The following is a 14,668-nucleotide window of genomic DNA, read 5'->3' as shown; positions in this document are numbered from 1 at the left end:
TTTCAGCGGCCATGTTATTCAATCTGTCCAGCCACACCAACTTCTCAATTTCTTCCAATAGCCGCAAGAACATGTATCAAGCCAGGCTGGCAGGAAGGCCACAGTTGAAAAATAAAATCAATTTCAAAGTAAAACACACTGTTTATGGGGATTTTGGCTGTCTTGACTTCTCAGCTGTTGTTACAGCGATACACAGGATCCGCCACACAGAGAAGGAAACTGTCAGATGGACAGACACACACACACACACATGCAGCACTTGTGTGTGTGTGTGTGTGTGTGTGAGAGAGAGAGAGAGAGAGAGAGAGAGAGAGAGAGAGAGAGAGAAAGAAAGAGCCAAGGGGAGGGGATTGCTTTGTGTCCAGCGCTGAGATATCAAGGCTATCAGGCAAGAATGTACGCTTCGCGGTTATTCTCTGCGCTTTTGTGTGCAGTGTTTCTGCTGTAAGGCAGGGTTCAGACCGCCCTACCAACAGTCCGGCAAAACAGTTTTAGCACTTGGGCAAATTTTTGACAACCTCAATATATACGAAAACTCACAAAAATTGGAACCAACATAAACACCTGGGAGCAATTTGACTCCATAGCGCCCCCTAATGCGTGGAAGGCCTTAATTTGCACATAGTTGCTCCAATTTTCACCAGATTTAATACACATGTTGCTCTAAACATTGAGGATACATTTTCAATTAACCTTCATTTTCTCCGCCCGATCGGAAACCAGCCATTTTTAATTCATTCATTTTTCATGTGTTTTACATTCTTTTTTCCTAGACGGTGATTCCGATCTTCACCAAACTTTGCAGGTAGTATCTGTGGACCCTCATGACGGAGGGCTATGGAAAGAATTTTTAATCTGAAAAAACACACAAGTTATGGCATATCTTGGCAATACTATTTCCCCGACAGTTAACAACGTTTCTCATGGCCGATTTAGTATATGTACCATATTTGGAGGCAATTGCCGTTAGTTGGCGCTGTTTAAATTTTTTGAAATAATACACAAAATATTGACATATGGGAAACATACTTTGTCTAACTCTCCCAGGGACTTGAGTTAAGTTGGCACGAAAGCTTGCGTATAGACTCGCAAGAGAAAAACTCATCAAAATAATTTTTAAAGCTAAAACAATGTGCAAGTTATGGAGGACAAACTTCCAGCAGGTGGGTGTTGAAAGAGGAACGGTTGTATCTTGGCATCTTTTCCGATGGACAAAATCTTACAATTTGGCATCAATCTACTTCAAAATGGTACTGTTTTGATTTTTTTTTAAATTGATTTAAACAAATTCGCTAGAGCTTGAGTCCCTTTCTGCACAAAAGTTTGCAGGTAGACTCTGTGAATTGCCGATATATGGCAAACCTACTTTGTCTAAAGAATTTTGATAACACACAACGCACAAGGTATAGAGGACCAACTTCCTGTAGGTGGCGGTTGAAACCGGGACGGTTGAATCTTGGCAAAAGTATCCCAATTTACATAAAACTTAGAATGCGCGGTCTACATGTGATATTGAGCTGGTTCCTATACTCTAACCACACCTCAGTACACAGATGGCTCATTACAAACATAAAAATAATAAAAAGACAATGGGAATCATTTCAGAAACGTTTGATTGCCAGCTTTTAGCTAAGCTAGGAGTCATTTCAAAAATATTTTAGCTATCTATGATTGTTTGATTGCTAATGTTAGCTCAAAATGCCATTCAACTGACAACCTGTTTGCTAATTGCTAATAAACTTGTAGCCAGCAGTGAACAAACTTCGTTAAGTAGGTCAATTTTAACTGTGTTGACATTACAGAAGTCTCTCGTAAGCATCTTGGAGGCTACTTGTCGTACATGTGGTAAAATGTTGCGGTTAATGTTAGTGTGCAACTATAATGAAAGCTTCAGAAAAAACTAAAACAATGGACCATATAATACGAATCTTGTGCCCAAACTGTTATTTCCAATAAAGGAAAAAACTACTACTTCGTCATCCCTATCTTATCTAAATGCATTTAAAAGTGGCAAACTGTGTTTTAAAAAGCCAGGTTATATATAAAGGCAGTCTTGACAAATGTAACTTTGTAGTGTTTTGGGTAGCAGTGTAAAGCTTGGCTCTCTTGGCTCATGTCTGGAGCATCCATCCAAGGGAATTTTTCAGCACCTACTCAGTCTGCCATTTATAGTAATGGGTGTTGTTTATATAAATCATGTGGACAAATATTTTTAGATATTTCCATCTTTGAATAAGAAATGCCAATTAAAGGACTGTGCAGTCTGAGGCAGTTTGCTGTTAAATAAGAGAGTTCCCTCACAAATATGACCCAGAATACACAGGACTGCCTCTCTCGTTCCACTGCATTCATTTTGAGCCACTCTGCTGGCAGCCATTCAGAGTCTGGCTGTGTGTCTTGGCTGGTTAGAATGACCTCTAATCCTTCGTCTAAAGGGGAGGAGCAGGCTGAAAACAAGACTTTGCCCCTCGTGCCCTCTGTGGCAGCATAATGCTGACCATCCAAGTGTGCCTGTGTTTGTTTAGGTGTCTCCTTGTGCACGTTATGTAACAGATGAAATTATCTCAAGCACTGCAGTGGACTAAATTGGATTATTAAATAACTTCTTTTATTTTACTAGTGACCCATTATCCCTTTTATTATTGAAAGTAGGACAGTATATACAAAGCCCACGACTGAAAGGAAATATATATTTTTTTTAATAATTTTCATACAAAGGGCAAAATCTATCATGGTTTCATTAGAAAGTGCAATGCACTTTATTTCATTTCAAGTTTGAAAGTCCCCCTGCACTCTAAACCTATAATAGCATAATTAAGAGCTGGCTAGTTTATATCCCTGACGTTCCACTTCCAGGATTGTACCGGATGCATGTATTTTCGCCAATGTCTGTTACCTTCTTCTTTCTTTGTGTTGAAGTTTTAAACTCCAGTGGATTTTGATGACTGTGGTTCATTGTTGCCCCAGTCATTGCATGTGAATTGGATGTGAGGAAAGTGAGTGCTGAGGTAAATTACCGCTTAATGCTCCTCTTTTAAATAGCATGTTAATTATGGCCTGAGCACTAAAGTGCCAGGAGTCCTGTAACAGCCCCTGTATCAATTGAAAAAAACAATACATTTTATCCAACATAGTACTCATAACATGCCCTCTGATGACAGAGGCCACACATTAGATTTTGTAATGACCAATGGCCTTTGAAGTAATATCACATCAGTTGTGGATAGATTTTTAATCATTTCTGTGTCTTTTTTACTGTCTTTTTACTTTTTTACACTTCCCTGCAGAAATTAGAAGTGCAAACAATAATGACAGGGTTCCACGCCTCCCGGGCCTGAGTTGCCCTTGACAACCCGCGGAGCCCACGAAACCAGAACCTGAAGCGTGGCAGCAGCGAGGCAAACGTTGGCAAATATTGTAAGACGTGAGCTGTGAGGTCTGTAGTAAATTGAAAATGTCCCCTCCCCTTTCATTATTATACATGTACTCTAATGGCACCAATGTAACAGGCCATGCCCACTTTGATGAATCACTACACTATATTAGGCGTGGCCCTACTTGAATGAGCCCCTCATGAGATATATACTTTGTATTTGTAGCGCCCTATATTGCCAATTTTTAACAAATATGTTCTAGAGCCTCACAGTGGCATGCCAAACAAGGATCTAAAGTTAGGCGTTGTAAAAAAAAATCTTTATAGAAATGTTAGAAAAAATGTTAGAAAATACCTGAGCAAATATATCACATGACCTGAAGTTCAATTAGCTCCTTAAAAGAATTTTACTTTGCTGTGTTGGGGTTTGATTTTTAGAAATTCACTTTGGATAGAATCATTCAATAAATTGGTTAAAGTAGTGGACAATATTGCAGAAGCCAAGAGGAAAGAAACATGATAAATAAGCTTGGTTATTTTCTAAAATAAGCCCAGGTAACCAGAGGGCTATTTCACAAAACCTAGAGCCAGAATTCTTGGCTGAATTCAGCAGTGACTTGGTTTCATGAAAGCAGTGGTACATTTCTTCTGTCAGCTATCCTGCTCCAGACTAGGCTAACAGCTAGGCTGTCTGTTCAGTCAGCAGGAACTCTGATGGATTTAGCCCTTTATGTTATTAGTTTCCCATCTCTACAGCACTGCAAAATAAGATCTAGCCACTACGTACAAACATTCTGGGGTAGGAGGAAAAAAAAGTTCTTGGTTGTTTGTATTTCTTTAAACGAATCACAATTGTCTTGGACAGCGCTAAGCTCCAGATGCAGCAAAAGCAAAACAAAATGCCACATACAATATTAAATGAAGTTTACTTTTGTAACAGTACAGTAACTTGAGCTATTTAAATCAGCTAATACATGGTTAAACCTCCTTATCTCTTAACAGCGTATCAACGTGTGTTCTTCTTCCACCAATCAGTCCCAAAACGTCCCAGTTAGAGAGGAGACGTCCAAAACATGTTCTTTGTAAATCTTTCTAATCATTCCCTAAAACAAACCAAGCAGACCTGCTTTGTGGCACCATCCAAATTTTTCTTCAAAACTTGTCAGTTTCAAGTTCAAAGTTTCTTGTTGTTTTACGGTAACCCACAGAGAGCGGAAGGTGAGGAATGTCAGGAAACTATCCTGTAAATGTACTTTCGTTGTTCCAGAGTCATCATAACTTTCATCTCCTGTGTACCTTATTTGTTCTCTATACCTTTGGAAGACAGATGGCACTTTTAGCCAGCACATTAACCACAAAACAGTTCTTTAGTTTTCCAGAACAAAAGTAAAGGTGGGTGTGATATATGATATTTCCAATGCTTTTTCTGAAAAAAATTTTTTTTGTATAATTTAAAAATTTATCAGTTTCACTTTAATTCGGCTTTGACTTATTTGGGTGTGTTGGTGGTAATGCAGTCAAGTGACAGAGCCATTTTTATATAGCAATGCTGTACAAACTCTTAACAGCCAAACCAACAACAAGGTCAAACTGTAGCCAAACACACAGAAGACCGTGCGTGGATGAACTCTTTCAGTCAGGCCCTGTTCTTTCGTAACATTATATAAGGTTATGCCAACTACACAGACTTACACATTGTTACATATTTGCCCAGCCGAGGGTTGGAGTGATGGGGGGTGGGGGTGGGTGGTAATAGAGTCCAGACCACTGTAACACATTTATTGATCCCTCATCTTGCAACCAAAATCTCCCATATACACATTCTGCTCTCTTCCCACATGGTATTCTGTTGGCTTTGGACAAAACAACACAAACACCATACAATGATTTGTTTAAAAAAATGCCCTGCAATAATCATACCCATCTTTTTAAATTGATTGCAAAATATTCAATAAGTATTTTTGATTAATTTATTTTTAATCCTTGTGCAAGGATAACCTCATCTAACATTGCATAATCTCACTCTGTCAACAAATCCCGCATGTTGCCTCTGGCCCTTGTGGAGACCTGTCTGGTGTAGCCCTTTTGAAAATGTGCAGGTATCAATGAATAGTAATGCACTCAAAATTTCACAGTGCTAGTCAGAATTTGGGAATATGAACATGTTTTTTCTTTTTCCAGACAGAGAGGTATTGTAATTGCTGACATTTAGAGATAAAATGAATGACAATCAAGATTGTAAGTCGTGCTAAGATTCAGCTAGGACGTCATCTTGCTAAAAGGTATAGAAGGTTGAGTTCTAGAGTTTTAGGCTCGAAACATGTAAAATAGGATGTTGTGTCTTCATTGTGATGGTCCTGATACTTCAGCACATTTAGCCAATATCTGTTTTTAGACTGATACGGCCTGTTTACTGAGTACACATCTGGCATTGGTATGAAAGCTCATGCTGTGGAACATTCCACTTAACCCATTCACAGAATATATGGCATACTGAGAAGTTTGAGCCATACCTGGAACAGAAAGTTGGCACAAAATAAAGGGATTTTCCTCTTTGATATAGAGTAAATTTATGTAATTATGCAATGGGCAGGACTTATTTCTGAAATATTTCTGGAAAAACTTATTGAGAGGAATCTGAATCTTTTTAGGTGAAATGTGTTGTGAAACTTGTGTTTGGAAAATATAAATAAATAGCAACCAATAAAGTGCATTAAAATGTTAGGTTTATTTGATATAATTTTAAAACATATATTTGTATTTGAAAAAGAATAGAAATATAGTAATTATGGTTGCTGACTTTTTGAGTGGGTTACATGAGCACTGTATGCTAGTAAGACTAGTTTTAAAAAATAAAAATAAGTAACAGTAAACACGGTTTGGTAAAGTATTTTTTATGTTCTGGCCGTTAATTTACACAGCTACGGCGTTTTGAATATGCAACTCCAGCGTCGCTGTGAAGACTAGCAACACCTGTCTCTATGGAAACGGTGAGGTCACAGCTTCGCACGTTTGTATTCAAGTAGCTACGCGTGAGTACGAAGAAAACACTAAAAATGGCAAATTACAGAGGTGTGTGCTGCCCACCAAAGTCAAAAGACCTCAACTGACCAGAGTAAAGAAGTAAGAAAAATGACTTTGAATTTTGTTGTCCAGCCAAATGAGTTGTAGGCAGGATATTGAAAATTTGGCAGTATTTTTTTTTTTTTTTTTTATTAAGTTGTTTATTTACAAATCTTAAACTCAAACTTGACCTTTGACACTCATATGGAACTTACAGTTCTCTGCCTTTGTATTATCTACAAGATTATGGGGTCAAACAAAGGCAAAAGGCTTTCACTTCCATTTTATCACTCACTTGGTTTCTGATCACTAAATCAAATCTGGTCATTATGTTAATGATGACATCTACATAAACTTTAGTCATCATGACACAGTTATGCTTAGTATAATATGAACATAAATATAAGATAATGTAAATGAGAAGTAATTCATTTGTATATGAAGGTCACAAAGTGGCTTTTCAACTCCCATATCACCTACACTGTATTGTAATACCCTATTCATTATAACTGTAGTAAAACAATACTATTTATCATCCTATTTTATGATATATTGGTAATCCTAATATTTTGGTCTGTGAGTGTCCATCCATCCATCCATCTTCGACCGCTTATCGGGTCGCGTGCGCAGCAGCTCCAGTAAGGGACCCCAAACTTCCCTTTCCCGAGCCACATCAACCAGCTCCAACTGGGGGATCCCAAGGCGTTCCCAGGCTGGGTTGGAGATATAATCTCTCCACCTAGTCCTGGGTCTTCCCAGAGGCATCCTTTTCAGCTGGATGTGCCTGGAACACCTACCAATGGAGGCGCCCAGGAGGCATCCGTACCAGATGCCCAAACCACCTCAACTGGTTCCTTTCGAAGCGAAGGAGCAGCGGCTCTACTCCGAGCTCTTCTCGGATGACTGAGCTTCTCACCCTATCTTTAAGGGAGACGCAAGCCACCCTCCTGAGGAAACCCATTTCGGTAGCTTGTACCCTGGATCTCGTTCTTTCGGTCATGACCCAGCCTTCCTGACAATAGGTGAGGGTAGGATTGAAAATTGCCCGGTAGATCGAAAGCTTTGCCTTCTGGCTCAACCCCCTTTTCGTCACAAGGGTGCGATAAACAGAATGTAATACCGCACCGGCTGCTCCAATTCTTCGACCAATCTCACGCTTCATGGTCCCCTCACTCACGAACAAGACCCCAAGTTACTCAAACTCCTTCACTTGGGGTAAGGACTCACTCCCTACCTGAAGAAAGCACTTCATCGGTTTCCTGCTGAGAACCATGGCCTCAGATTTAAAGGTGCTGATCCTCATCCCAGCTGCTTCACACTCGGCTGCGAACCGATCCAGTGAGTGCTGAATGTCACAGACCGATGATGCTATCAGGACCACATCATCTGCAGCGATGATGAAGAACCATGGCTCAGGGTGGGCAGTCACCTGCCTCGACCTGTTGTGGGTGAGAGAAATAGAGAGAGAGAGAGAGAGAGAGAGATACAGACTGATAGACAGACAGATAGAGAAGTGACAGATAGAGACACTGAGAACTGTAGCAGAGGGTGTCAAGCAGGAACATGGAGACTCCAGCCACAGATCCAGACTCCACAGCTCCAGAGCCAGAAACAACTCCAGGAAGCAACAAGAGGAGAGAGGAGAAGGGCAAGAGATCACAAGACCCCGGGAAAGAAAAGAAGTGTAGTTAGTAACATACAGTAATGGAATGAGGTTGCATTCAGATGAAGAGAAGGAGGAAGAGAGAGGTGCTCAGTGCATCATGGGAAGTCCCCCAGCGGTCTAGGCCTATAGCAGTGTAAGTAAGGGATGGTTCAGGGATCTCCTTAGCCAGCCCTAACTACAAGCTTTATCAAGGAGGAAACTCTTAAGCCTACACCACAAGTACCCTGCATTCTTGGAGCGCAGGGCTCTTGTGGGGTAGTAAAGTACTATGAGCTCTTTAAGATAAGATGGTGTCTGACCATGAAAAAGCTTTTTAGGTGAGACAAAGGATTTTCAATTCTATTCTTGATTTTACAGGAAGCTAATACAGAGAAACTAAAGCTTCCTGTCAGAACACGTGCTGAAGCATTCTGGATCTTTATGGACTTTTTGAGCAGCCTGATAATAGAGAATCGCAGTAATCCAGCCTAGAAGCAACAAATGCACGGACTAGTTTTTCTGCATCATTTTTAGACAGGATATTCCTAATTTTTGCAATATGACGTAGGTGAAAAAAGGCGGTCCTTGAAATTTGCTATTTGTGGGAATTAAAGGACATGTCCTGATCAAAGGTAACTCCAAGATTCCTCACAATGGTGCTGGAGGCCAGGGTGATGCCATCCAGAGTAACTATCTCTTTGGATAATGCGTCACGGAGGTGCTTAGGCCCCAGAACAATAACTTCAGTTTTATCTGAGTTTAACATTAGAAAATTACAGGTCATCCAGGTTTTAATATCCTGAAGGCACATTTCAAGTTTAGCTAACTGATTAGTTTCATCCGGCTTGATCGATAGATATAATTGAGTATTATCTGCATAACAATGAAAGTTTAATGGAGAGTTTCCTGATAGTATTGCCTAAAGGAAGCACACATGAAGTGAAAAGGATTGGACCGAGCACAGATCCTTGTGGGACTCCATGACTAACTTTGACGTGCATGGAGGATTCATTGTTAACATGTACAAACTGAGATCAATCTGATAAACAAAACTTAAACCAGCTTAGAGCAGTTCCTTTAATGCCAATTAAATGCTCCAATCTCTGTAATAGGAAAGAATGGTCTATGGTATCAAATGCAGCACTAAGATCTAAAAACACCAGTACAGAGATAAGTCCTTTGTCTGATGCAGTTAGGAGGTCACTGGTAATTTGTTTGCTGTTTCTAAGGTTCCTAAGTTTAGAGATAAGTTGGTGCCAGTTAAATGCAGGTCTTGGTAAACTTTGTTTCTAGTAGTTATAATTTTATCATTGAAGAATCTCCTAAAGTCGTTACTACTAAGAGCTATGGGAATACTTGGCTCAATAGAACTGTGACCTTCCGTCAGCCTGGCTACAGTGCTGAAAAGAAACCTGGGGTTGTTCCTATTTTCCTCTATTAATGAGGAGTAGTACGCTGCTCTGGCAAGTTTTAAGACTATCTTGCCAAATGAAACAAGAATTTTCCAGTTTGGTGGAGCGCCAAATCTTCTCAAGTTTTTGCGATAATCGCTTTAATTTGCGAGTTTCAGTGTTATACCATGGAGCTCCGTCTTGGTTTTATTATCGTCTTTTTTAGAGGGGAAACAGAGTGTCATTCACAGCGAGCCTCTTGCATTATCAACAAAATTATAGATTTGGGAGGGACTGAAATTAGCATAGGAGTCCTCCGTTACTTTGTGAATTGGCAATGAATTAAAAGCTGATGGAATCACATCCTTAAATTTAGCTACAGCATTATCAGATTGACATCTTGTATAGAAGGTTTTGCCTAATGGCGTGCAGTTCAGCAGTTTAAACTCAAAAGTTATCAAACAGTGGTCGGATAAAAAGGGATTCTGTGGGAACACTATTAAATGTTACATTTTAACACTATATACCAGAACAAGATCGAGGGTGGGGTTAAACTGGTGAGTCGGTTTATGAACACTTTGTGAGAAGCCAATAGAATCTAATAGAGAGATAAATGCAGTACTAAGGCTATCATTCTCATCGTCCACATGAATATTAAAATACCCTATATTTAGACTAACATATTCTCCATCACCCAGCCAGGTTTCAGTAAGACAGAATAGATCAATATTAGAACCTGATATCAATTAATTTACTAGTACACCTTTAGAAGAGAGAGATCTGATGTTTAAAAGTCCACATTTAATTCTCTTATTTCTTTGCACTTGTGCAAGTTTTCATGAACAGCTCCTATTCTGTTTACTTTTGAGGGGCAGACACCGTCCCTATGTAAGTCCTGGACTGGAGGAGCAGAGAAGTGTGTTAGACTGTGACTCTGCCTCCTGGTCCCAACTTTGGATTGTCCAGGATTAGGTCCACTAATAAACTTGTCAAGGTTTCTAAAAATGAGAGCTGCTCCATCACAAGTGGGAAGAAGGCCGTCTCTCCGAATCAGACCAGGTCTTCCCCAGAAAGACCGTCAGTCTCTTGTTTGGTCCAAGTTCCACCTGGTTTTCCTTTCCTTAACATGCACAACTACTACAGTTCACCAGGAAATTCCAGAACAGTTTTGCTGCCGCAGTTCCCTGTCTACATTACCTCCAAGGAAAATTTCCAAATCCCCGCCGTCATGCCAAAAACTCCGGAAGCATCGCAGCATCACCATGCTCCAGCGGGGTTCCCCATAAACCTGAAGCCTTCTAAAAGCATCCAACCTGACAGTATCCGCAAAACACTACAAGAGAACACATTCCATTACCCAGATTGGACAATAACCCAAAACGTTTTGATACTTCTATGTCAAACTTGCAAACCAAACCAATCGCTCAGTAAACACAAACATTCTTCCGGTTAAATAAAAGTTTTTAAAAGTTACGCATCTGAATCACTCAACTCTCATTGGCTACCTGCCAATGTGGTTACTCTCTTTGGGATGGACTTTGGGCTTACCCAAATTTGAATTAATAGGCGCTTTAATTGGAGCTACGGTCAGTAAATACATCCTCACACATATTGTCATAGGAAAGAGCTAAGTAAAACTGTGGACTGACTATGATTTCTTTGAACTGGATCCTGGAGCTGGAGCTTTGCAAAACAGTGGAAACGTTTTTGTGGAGAGTTACAGAGCTTAACTGAACCTGCACAGTACTGCGGGTGTTGCAACACACCAAATAAGTTTGAAAGAAAATGTACTGTGGCTCAAACTAAGACAATAATGCAAATTATGAAGTTATAAAATAAAATCTGTATGTTGTGGAATCAACAAGTATGAAAATATCTGAAAATTCAACAAAAAGGGTAGCTATTGGAGTTGCAAAACTATAGTGATCTCAACTGATGTTACTGCTTGGGTCACAATGCCAGAGGAAATCAAAACTGCTCTGGACTATTGTCAACTGAGGAAGTCTCTGAAGCTGAGCTTTATTGGATTCAAGAAACACAGAAACAGATAAAGAAATCTCTCACTTACTAAGAGGCAAAGAAATAAATTCCCTGTCTCAAGGAATACTAACAGTTGGAGGCAGATTACAGATGACCATCTGGAACTGTGAACAAAATCATCTCTGTAGTCTTCCTTCAAAGGCAAAATTTCAAGTGATGTATTCTGGACTTCAAGACACCCTTAATCACATAAATAAAATTGTACATGCATGTTTAAAGTGTCGTAAATACAAAGTGAAACCAGATTACCAGATTTACACACCTTTACCTGCACAGCAGATCGTAGAAGCGCCTCCTTTCAAAATCATAGGAGTTGATTTTGCTGGACCTCTGTATCGTAGATCTAAAGATGTTTATACTGCATTTTCTTCCTGTGCCGTCACTAGAGCTTTCCATTTAGAATTAGTGACTGATATGACTGCTGAAATGTTCCTACTGGCATTTAGATGTGTGGTGTCACGCAGAGGACTTTGTAAAACATTTTATATTCAGACAATAAAAAAATGTTTGAAAGTGCTGACATGGAACTGAACGTATAGTGGAATTGCCTATAATCAAAGAAAATACAGGAATTCTTTGCAGTTAAAACTAATTACCTGGATTTTCATGGCGGAAAGAGACACAAAGTGATTTTCAAAGCATTTCTGAAGAATGAAGAAATCAAAATGCTTCTGATAAAAGTGAAAGCAGTTGTTAACTCTCGTCTCATCACTTTTACTCAGACCAACAGTGAGAAACCTTTCCCACTAACTCCTTCACACTTTTGGATAGGTCAGCGTCTTTCAACACTTCCCTCAACTGTAGCTAACCCGAATCAAGATCAGTTGAGCAAACGGTTGAAACACAGACAGTGGATAGTAAAAACATTTTTGAATCCATGGAAAAGCAATATCTCATGGAATTTTGATCTGCCCTTTTCTCCTCTTGTGTTAAACAGTGTACAGAACTGAAGCTTGGAGATGTGGTATTAATCAATGAGGATAAACTGCCCAAACACATTTGGAAAATGGGAAGAATTGCAGATGTTTATGTGGCATAAATGGAAAGATATGTTCTTGTCTTGTTATGCTACCTTCCAGGACAACCATGAGAAGACCAGTGCAACCACTGTATGCTCTTGAACTACAATTGCTGAGTTGACTGGAGTCCGTCTCTTTGGCCGGGGTCGTTTTGCAGTTCTTCTTCTAAATAAATGTACTGTACAAACTGCAATATTGACACTTCTAGGACAGTACAAATGCAATATTACACTCCACAGTAAAGGTGAAGTTGATTAAACAAAAATAAGTGACAAAATGAACTCAAGTGTCACATGGAACCTAAAATGGTTGAGTCAATATAATAAATAAAGGGTAAGAAAGTCATTGAGCTGACAGTCGTATAAGTTCCACGTGTCATTCAGAAGGTATGTGGGGATTATGGCGTATGGGCCAGGTGCATGTGATGGATACTGAGGTTTGTGCATCGGCCCAGGTGGGGGTCCTTGCACGTGTATTAGGGTTTAACAATTTTCCCGGAAAAGACGACCCATTTCCCGGGAATCCCAGAAAATACCTGTTTTTTAAAAGTTTTTCTTTAGCTCAAGTAGTGTACTGGTATCATTAAAATATGGGTTCCCAAATCCCAAACTGAGATTTTTTTGAAATGATTTTTATCATTATTAGGGCAAAAGATCACAGTTTGTGTCCATCATCAACACAGTTGGCATTCAATTCTGCAGCGTGATCAAGCGTGCGTGACATCCGCTGCAGCGCAAATTATGAAATGTCTGTGACTGAAAATCTAGGCAACCTGTGTAAATGACTAACATGTATTAACGTTTAGCCTACCTCAATTATTTACTGCGTTATCAAATAGATAATAACTAACCAGGCAAACACTCAGCAAGGTCTTTAAACCTAGCAAAAAACAAAACATGTTTTAAATGGATTAACTGGTCTATTATAAAGTATTACTACATTGTGTATTAACAATAACATAGATAAAGCCACACGAAGGGAGGCTTATTTTAATGTGGCAGGTTTTTTTTGATTTTAGGACTAATATCAACATTCAAATAATACAACACATCTGCAGATACTACGTTCCTTATGATGACTCAAAGGATTTAAACTAATTGATTATTGCTATGAAGTGTGGACCATGCACTACTAAAAAGATAGCCAAATCTAAAATTTAAACGGTTAAAGATACAGCACTCACAGTCACAAAACTGAGTTCCTGTAATTTTCCCCATTCTGGACAAGAAGCAGTAAAGGAGCAGGGGTATCTGCCTGGCCCTGGATCATTCCAGTCCAGTCCGGTGCTTCTGGCTTTCTCTTAGTGTACTTTTATGACAAACAGAAAATGATGCAAACAGCTGTAAGTTATATGTTGCAGCAGCTGTAAGAAAAAAGTTTCAAGTCTTTTACTGTTTTGTTTAACAGTAGCAGACCAAGAAAAGGCCTCAGGCTGTCCAAGTTGCTGAACATACTTACATATTTCTTTATTCATTCAATTTTTCAACCTGCCCTTCTTTCTTTTTCTTGAAATGTGTTTTCAAGAAGCGGAGAGCATTGATAGACTCTGCGTTCGGATTTTTGTGACAAATTGTCCGCAGATAGAAAACGCTCTCTCCGCCTCTACGGATGTAGCCTGAATAGTACTGAGAGCTTCAAACAACTGTTGGCGGGTGGGGGGGTCTCCTACAGGTGGCATCGAAGAAGGAAAACTCTTTGGTTAGAATTTTCAAGAAGTCTTTCCTTTCCTCTGCGGCTGGCTTAGTGGTCATTGAAATGGCCTGCTGCAGATCAATATGCTTGGTCCCCTTCACTCAAGACCTCATCGGTCGGACATGGAGCTCCCCCTTGCACACTCAACAATGTCCCATCTACTGCCTCTGAAGACGCTCTCTTGCTCTCTCTCCTCATCATGGGAGTCGCTGGCAAAAAAGACGCTCTGGCAGTCCCTCAGCGGCCCTCAGCGGCATCTGTCTTGATCCAGAAGGTACCTGCCAAACCTTTGACATACACGCATTCAAAATCTAATTTGAATTAAAATAGAATCTAATAGCTGAATTAATTATGAAATTAATTTTTAATCAAATTAAGGCTAAATTCTGTGGAAGGCCCACCTTTAAAAAGACACTAGGTTCTTCTGTCTCCACTCTGTGAACCT

Source organism: Etheostoma cragini, chromosome 20 (assembly GCF_013103735.1).
Source record: "Etheostoma cragini isolate CJK2018 chromosome 20, CSU_Ecrag_1.0, whole genome shotgun sequence".
NCBI classification, from domain to species: Eukaryota; Metazoa; Chordata; class Actinopteri; order Perciformes; family Percidae; genus Etheostoma; species Etheostoma cragini.
The sequence above is the reverse complement of the archived record's forward strand: the minus strand, read 5'-3'. Positions refer to the sequence as shown.